We start from the raw sequence: 8,654 nt of genomic DNA, 5'->3' as shown, positions 1-8,654 counted from the left end.
TATATCAATAAATAAGGTGACAGATGTTACAACTCACATCCCTCATGATAGGATATCGATAAGTATAGATGCATCATATATATGCAACATATCATGCTAATCTTTTGGTGGTCAGGTAGAGATGACTTAAAAACAAAAGTTTTATAGTGGGGGAGAACCTCTTTTAATTTTCCTTTCTCTTTACTGTTTTCAGTAGAGTGTATTATTTAGGTAATATTGACCTAAGTAACTTGCTATACTTATGAGGGGCAGAAGTAGAATCCTTTATATTAGGAGAAAACATACCGTTCTAATTCTATGAAATGTTCTCTATCTAATATCGAAAAATTATTTTCTTTCCTTTCCTCCTCTTATATAGTTTCCCCCTTTGTACTTTTGCATCTCGGCCCTCTCCCTCATTCCTCTTCTTCAGCCTATTTCTCTCCCTTTCTTTCTGAAACACATTGCTCCTAAACATAAAGGGAAAGAAAAATCATTAATCACGCTGCAGGACACAGTGCTTAGATGGCTATAGTTGCTGAAGGAGGTCTGTTTAGCATCAGCCGATTTTTCATTTCCTTTCAGTGGGGACAGTGGGCTGCTCTGGGTCCCTGGGGCCAGCCAGCATGAATGCAGGTATTGAGTGTTCAAGAGGAGACAATTAGGACCAAGTGCTGGAGATACAATAGCATTTAAATTAATCTAGTATCTGGGCTGGAGTTCTTCAGCCCCTCTTTTCCTTTCTCTGGCTTAAAGATACAGATTTAACAGGCTAGACATCAGTCATTGTTAACTCTGCATTTTCTGATGGACAATGATTCCTTCTCACATAATTTATTCTCCTCCGTTGAAATTGTGTTCCTCAATTCTAAAAATTAAACTCTATAGTTTCAAAAGGATGGAAACACATGCCCAGTTTTCCCAGCAAACATTTGCTGAATTTGGGGACAGGGAGCCTAGGAAGCTGGAGTGCAAACTTCTAAAAATCAGAATGAAATTTCCATCACCTTGGAGTACTTAGGGAATAAAGTCCCAACAGAGTGGAGGACTCAAGATTATTGCTATATTTTGAAACTGCATGGGGCAGGAACCTCAAAAGGTAAGTTCAAAATCTCTTCAGGGTAAAACCAAATCTCACATGGTATTTCAGGGTCAAAATTTCTCAGGCTGTCAAAGCTGATATATAAGAAGCATAGTACATTATGACTAAGTGGGATTGGTTTATTCCAAGGCTGGTTTAACAGAAAAAATCAACCAATGTAATTAACCATTTTAAAAGAATAAAGCGGCGGTGGGGGGGGGGGGGGAGGGACATGTTTATCTCAATAGATACAGAGCATTTGATAAAACTCAACATGTTTATGTTACAAACTCCCAGCAAACTAAGGATAGAATTTTTAACCTGATAAAAGGCATCTATAAAAACCCTACAGATAGCATACTTGCTGTTGTGACATTAAAAATTTCCTCCTAGGGCACCTGGGTGCCTCAGTCGGTTGAGTGTCTGACTTAGGCTCAAGTCATGATCTCGTGGTCCATGAGTTCAAGCCCCACAGCGGGCTCTGTGATGACAGCTCAGAGCCTGGAGCCTGCTTCTGTGTCTCCTCTCTCTGCCCCACTTGCACTCTGTCTTTCTCTGTCTCTGTCTCTGTCTCTGTCTCTGTCTCTCTCCTCTCTCTCTCAAACATAAATAAACATCAAAAAAAAAAGTTAAAAAAATTTCCTTCTGAGGTCAGAAATAAGGCAAAGATATCTGTTTTTACTACTTTGATTCACTCCCATACTCCAGTGTACTAAAAGAAAAAGAAATGAAAGGAAGAAGCAAAACTACTTTTATTCATAAATGATGTAGTTTTGTACTATTGAAAAGTCCCAAATCTACAATTTGAGTCAATGAGTTAATTTAGCAAGGCTATCATTGATAAATTAACTCACAAAAGGGGCACCTAGGTGGCTCAATCCGTTAACCATCCGACTTCAGCTCAGGTCATGATCTCATGGCTCATGAGTTCGAGCCCCATGATAGTCTCTGTGCTGCAGCTCAGAGCCTGGAGCCTGCTTCGGATTCTGTGTCTCCCTCTCTCTCTGCTCCTCCCCTGCTCACACTCTCTCTCTCTCAATAATAAATAAACATTAAAAATGTAAAAACAATTAACTCACACAAGGTGAATATATAAAAATCAATTGTACATCCTAATAACAATTTGAAAATAAATTATTAAATACCATTTACAGTAGTTTCAAAAATAATAAATATCAGGCTAACAAAATACTAATACTAAAGCTAGCAAAACATCACTAAGGAAAATTAAAGATCCAAATAAATGGAGAGATATCCCATGGTCATAGATTGAAAGATTCATGTTGTTAAGATATCAATTCTCACCAAATTTGTCTATAATCAGCATTTAATTATTTGAAAACTTCAATAAAATTGGTAACTCCCAGCAGGGTTGATATAAAATAAAAATATATAGTAAAATATATTTTTAATCACAGAAAACATAAGTTGCTTTAACTCACCTAGAAGACAGAGATTTTCAAACAGGATGAAAAACAAAAAACCCTATTTTGTTTACCTGAGATTAACCTGAATATAATATCACAAAATAATAGCCGTTTACCAGAAAGAAGAGGAAATCCAAATGGCTAGTAAGCATATGGAAGGTTGTACAATCTCACTGTTAACAGAGAAATGCAAAAAACAGTAATGAAATGCCACTCCTCAAGTGACTCTTATTTTTTAATAGTTTTTTTTAAGTTTATTTATTTTGAGAGAGAGAGAGAGAGAGAGAGAGAGAGAGAGTGAGAGAGAGAGCACAAGCATGGGAGGGACAGGGAGAAAGGGAGAGAGAGAATCCTAAGGAGGCTCTATGCTGTCAGGACAGCACCTGACACAGGTCTGGATCTCACTAACTGTGGGATCCTGACCTAAGCTGAAATCAAAAGAGTTGGCTGCTTAACTGACTGAGTCACCCAGGCACCACCCCCCAGCCCCCGCATCAAGTGATTCTGTAAGTACTGATGAAAGTGAGGGAAAATAGTAAGTCCTATGCATAACTAATGGAGTTATAAATTTGCAAAGCAGTAGGTCAATATGTAGTAAAGTGAAAACATACATATCTAAGGCTCAGAAGTAGAATGTTAGAAAAAACTTGCACTTGGACATCAGGATACATGTTTGAAAATGGTCGCTGCATCACTGCTTATACTACCTGAAGTTGGAAACAATGTAAATGTCAGTCAATACAGATGCATAAAAACGGTAGCATTCTTAGTGTGACCTTACCTCCTGATTTACCTGGGATAATCCTAAATTACTCCTATTACACTGATGTCAGTATTAATTGACCCTATTTTAATTCTCAAAAGAGGGTGCTTTGATAATAAATTATATAGTCATCCTGATATATCCATATAATGGAATACTGAATAGTTACTTAAATGAAATAAACATGTTGGCATAATGTGTTTAGCCTGGATAAATCTAGAAAAAAGCATAATGTTGAATGAAAACAGTCAAGTTGAAAATAGATATACACCCCTCTTGATACCATTTATGTAAAATTTACAATAAAAAGCAGTACTATCTATAGATATATACATATATATATGCATATGTGACATAGGTGTGAATGTATATACATGCCTGTATATGTAAAATTTTATTTTTTAAATTTATTTTCTCAAGTTTATTTATTTATTTTTGAGAGAGAGAGAGAGGAGGGGCATAGAGAGAGGGAAAGAGAGGGAGAGAGAATCTTAAGCAGGTTCTGCACTGTTAACGCAGGGCCCAATGCAGGGTTTGATCTCACAAACAGTGGGATCATGACCTGAGCGGAGATCAAGACATCAGGTGCCCCAAAAACTTTATTTTTTTTAAATATCTGTCAAAATTTTTTTGTTAAATCCGGGGTTTGCTATACTACTGAGATTATTTCACAATTAAAAAAAATTTTTAATATTTTTAAACCATTGGTGGTCCCATCCATCATTTGTACTTCAGAAAATGTTTTTGGTATGGCAAGGAGATTGGCCTGGATGAGCTTTAAGATATTTTTGAATTTCATTACTCCATAAATATAAAAGCCTTTCTTTATTAGAGGATGAATCATCTTTGCTTTGAGGTCAAACAACAGCCTGACTTTGAACAAAGCCTATGCACTTATAAAAAAAAGGCCGAATGTGTTGGTCTTGGATAGGTCTTAAGCTTGGAAAATATTTCCTTAACCATTTTCCATTACCCTTTGTACAACAAAAGCAGCTTTCTGTGTTTGGCTAGATCTGAGAACACTCTTTGGTGTCTGGTCTGATCTGACCCACTGATAAAAGGAGGAGGCAATTTTTATTAGAGTGAAAGTTCCATGTTATTACCCATCTGTTTGATATGATAAGTTTATGTCTGGGAGCTCACAGGTGGGGTCATGAGCCTTGTCATAGATCACAGATCTGAGAATGGCTTTGTGATGAGCAAGTGTGTTGCTGTGGCAGGTAGGGCTGCATTTTAAAATAAGATGGTTAACAGCTGCACTCGGAACCTGTTTCTTCTTGCTTATTGAGTTACTTTTTTTTGATGGAATTTAGAAAAGGTTGATGCTCTCTGAGCACAGGAAATACCTCGGACGGGTCATGGGCAAGAGGACATGTCTAGTGTACCTCCTGCCTGGGGTCATCAGGCCTGAGTGACCGAACACTGGTGTGAACCTGGGTCCAGGTGTGCTTCTAGAACCTGCATGTAGCCCAGTGAAGGAAGGAATCTGGGCCAGTGCCCCAGCCCCCTTCTCTTCTCAGGGGCCTGCTGTTTCCTCCAGTGTCAGACTTAGTATGATCACAAATGCTAGAGTCAAACAGGACATTGAAAACAAACTTCCACTTAATCATAAATTATATCACCTTCATGCAGATCTGGTGCCCAGCGTTTCTCATAACAAAAATCAAAGGATGCTTTCCTTAATTATCATCTCATTAAAAACAAAACACAGGAGATACAATGCAATAATGTTTGCCTGCAGTACTTAATAAAGTGAAAAGCATAGGAATATTTGAAGTCAGACCTTGGGTTGAATCCTGATTGTACTACTTACTAGACTTTTTTTTTTTTTTTAATTCAATTTAGTTAACATACAGTGTAGTCTTGGCTTCAGGAGTTGAGCCCCGTGGTTCGTTAATCTCTTACATATGACACCCAGTGCTCATCCCAAATGCCCATCACCCATTTAACCCATGCCCCCACCTATCTCCCTTCTAGCAAGCCTCAGTTTGTTCTCTGTATTTATGAGTCTGGGGGCACCTGGGTGGCTCAGTCAATTCAGCCACCGACTCTTGATTTCGGTTCAGGTCATGATCTCACAGTTCATGAGTTCAGGCCCCACCTTGGGCTCTGCTCTGACAGGGCGGAGCCTGCTTGAGATTCTATCTTCCTCTCTCTCCACCCCTCCCCCACTCATACTCTTTTTTCTCTCTCTCAAAATAAATAAATATTTAAGAGGCGCCTGGGTGGCTCAGTCGTCCATCTTTAGCCTAAGTCATGATCTCACCATTCCCAAGTTCAAGCCCCCTGTTGGGCTCTGTGCTGACAGCTCAGAACCTGAAGCCTGTTTCAGATTCTGTGTCTCCCTCTCGCTCTCTGCCCCTCCCCCACTCACACTCTGTCTCTCTCAAAAATAAATATTAAAAATAAAAAAAAATTTTTAAATTTTTTTGAAGAGTCTCCTATGGTTTGCCTCCTGTTTTTATCTTATTTTCCCTTCCCTTCTCCTATGTTCATCTGTTGTGTTTCTCAAATTCCATACATGAATGAAATCATATGATATCTGTCTTTCTCTGACTTATTTCACTTAGCATAATACCCTTTTAGTTCCATCCACATAGTCATGAATGGCAAATGTCATGGATGTGTTGTTTTCCTCGCCGAGTAGTATTCCATTGTATATATATTATCCATTCATCAGTCGATATACATTTGGGCTCTTTCCATGGCTTGGTTATTGTTGATAGCACTGCTGTAAACATTGGGGTGCATGTGCCCTTTTAAATCAGCATTTTTGTATCCTTTGGGTAAATACCTAGTAGTGCAATTGCTGGGTCTTAGGGTAGTTCTTTTAATTTTTCTGAGGAACCGCCGTACTGTTTTCCAGAATGGCTGCGCCAGTCTGCATTCCCACCAGCAGTACAAAAGCGTTCCCCTTTCTCTGCATCCTTGCCAACATCTATTGTTTCCTGAGTTAACTTTACCCATTCTGACAGGCGTGAGGTGGCATCTCATCTTTTTCACTAGATCACTTTCACTGTACCTGAGTCAGTGTCCTTAGTGTACCATCTATTCTATCTTACTTTGCCCTCACTTGTGTTTACCTTTCTAAAGCTTTTCTTAGTGTGTAATTTTGATTTCCAGAGAGGCAACTCCATGGAGGACATATCCTGGTTTAACTTATTTCGTGTCCTAATCTCCATTATGTATAGTGAATATTTGGTTTTCACTGAATACTCAATAGAGCAGGAAAAGCTCTGACCTCAGGCAATACCTCCATGGTAGGGATAAAATGGCTCAGGGATAAAATGGCTCCACTTTTGGTGAATCCAGTTTGCTGTGTTACTGATTCTGTCCTATATGTTCACACCCAACTAAGCAAGGTACATCTTAGTTTTGTGCTGCATTTTTAAAGAAAACATTTTAAAACTGAGAAGCAGAGATAGAGTGGTAGAAGCAAATAATTTAAAAATAATAAGGATGCACACATACACACACACACACACAGAGGAAGAGAAAGGCCAATTCTGTAATGTGCCTGCCAAACAGAATATGGCCCTAAAAAATTTCAGAAGTCATGGAAGTATTTTATTAAGTATTTAGATATTTATGTGCTTTAACATGAAAAACTCCAGTAGAGTACTTAATTTTTCAATGGAAAAGATACTAGTCAGGCCTGAAATACTTATTTATAGGTCATTAATGGCACACTAAACACTGGTTTGCTTTTTGACCAGGAATCACTAAAAAAAAGCAGGGGTGGGAGATCACTTAAAGCACTTCAGTATGAATAAAAGAGACTAGTAAGGCTAGAATATTGAGGTTGGGAGTAAGGCTAGAATATTGAGATATGGTATGCTTCAATGGTAATGGAAACCAGTTGCTCCGATCATTTACCAGTTGAGTTATTCTTTTAAAAGATTCCCCTACTTCTAAATACCCGTTCAAACAAAAATAACATGGACAATGCATATGGGATCCCTTTCAATTTAAAGGCTGGAGATGAATAGGAGATGATGGATAAGAGATAGCTTATGCCAACAGACACATGTGTTATATTGGAACGACCACTGGATTTGGCTTCAGGACACAAGGACAAGCCTCTTATTTGGCCACTGGCTGACTAATCAGCCAAGAGTCAGATCTACCACGTATGTCTCATACATAGTGGATCAGTAATAAACAGAGGAAAATGTTTATTTTATTTATTAAGTGTTTTTATAGCATCTAATTGTACTATATCTTTTTTTTAAGAGAGAGACAAACCATGAAACACTCTTTTTTTTGAAAATGTTTAATGTTTCTTTTGGAGAGAGCACAAGTGGGGCAAGAGCAGAGAGAATGGGACAGAGGATCCAAAGCAGGCTCTGCACTGACAGCAGCGAGCCCAATGTGGGGCTCGAACTCACAAACTGCGAGATCATGACCCAAGCCAAAGTCGGACATTCAAACAACTGAGCCACCCAGGTGCCCCTGTAATTATATATTTCTCTACCACATGTTCACCACCATTTTTCTTGTTCACTTGCAGATGAAGAAACTATAGCTGAGTAACTTGTCCAAGTTGAGGCAAGTGTAGAGATAAGTCCATTTCCAGAGGTGTTGTTGGGAGACCTGTGTTCTAGCCCTGATTTTACTTCTTACTAGCTGGTAGGTTTTAGGTAGCTGAATTCATCTTTTTGAACCTTAGTTTGTGGTTCTATAATAAGATAATTACCAGTATAATAATAATGCATGACAAGGTTAGTGATAGAACTGAGTTTACCAATTACTGAGCACTGACTACCAAGATTAAAGAAGACACACATGATTACATCTGACACAAGATAGCGAAAAATGCTATCAAACCACACGCTGTGGGATTATGGAAGTATAAATAAAGACATAGGACTTCCAGCTGGGGTAACATGGAAGGAAGAGATAGGATTTCCAGTGGGTCTTAAAAGAAAACAGTGCTTTGATGGCAAGTAATGAACACTGAATGGGCAAAGAAGGATCAAACAAAAGGAATTAGTATCTTGTAGAAAGGCACAGACCAATGAAAATGTAGATTTAATTCAGAGAATTTCAAGTATATGATCGGCTCTTTAAGAATTGGGACCGTATGTGTATCTTGTTCGTTGCTTATCTCTGGGACCCGCACAATATCCGACATGTAGTGATAGCTGAAGTTTACTTGACAGTTACTTTATCTGTATTATCTACTTTAATCCTCATAGCAACAATATAATGGAATAGAATTATTCTCTTCCATTAGAGACAGGGATACTGAAGATTAGAGAGATTCATTTACCCACGGCCATGCAACTAGGAAGGGGCAGAGCAAGAATTGGAATCTAGGGTTTTAATCATTACACGCTGCTGCCTCCCCAGGTAGCAGAGAAGGTTCAGTAATAGTCTTTGAATGTTCACATTAATGCAAAAA

The sequence above is a fragment of the Panthera uncia genome (assembly GCF_023721935.1).
Source record: "Panthera uncia isolate 11264 chromosome C1 unlocalized genomic scaffold, Puncia_PCG_1.0 HiC_scaffold_4, whole genome shotgun sequence".
Taxonomy (NCBI): Eukaryota; Metazoa; Chordata; class Mammalia; order Carnivora; family Felidae; genus Panthera; species Panthera uncia.
The sequence above is the reverse complement of the archived record's forward strand: the minus strand, read 5'-3'. Positions refer to the sequence as shown.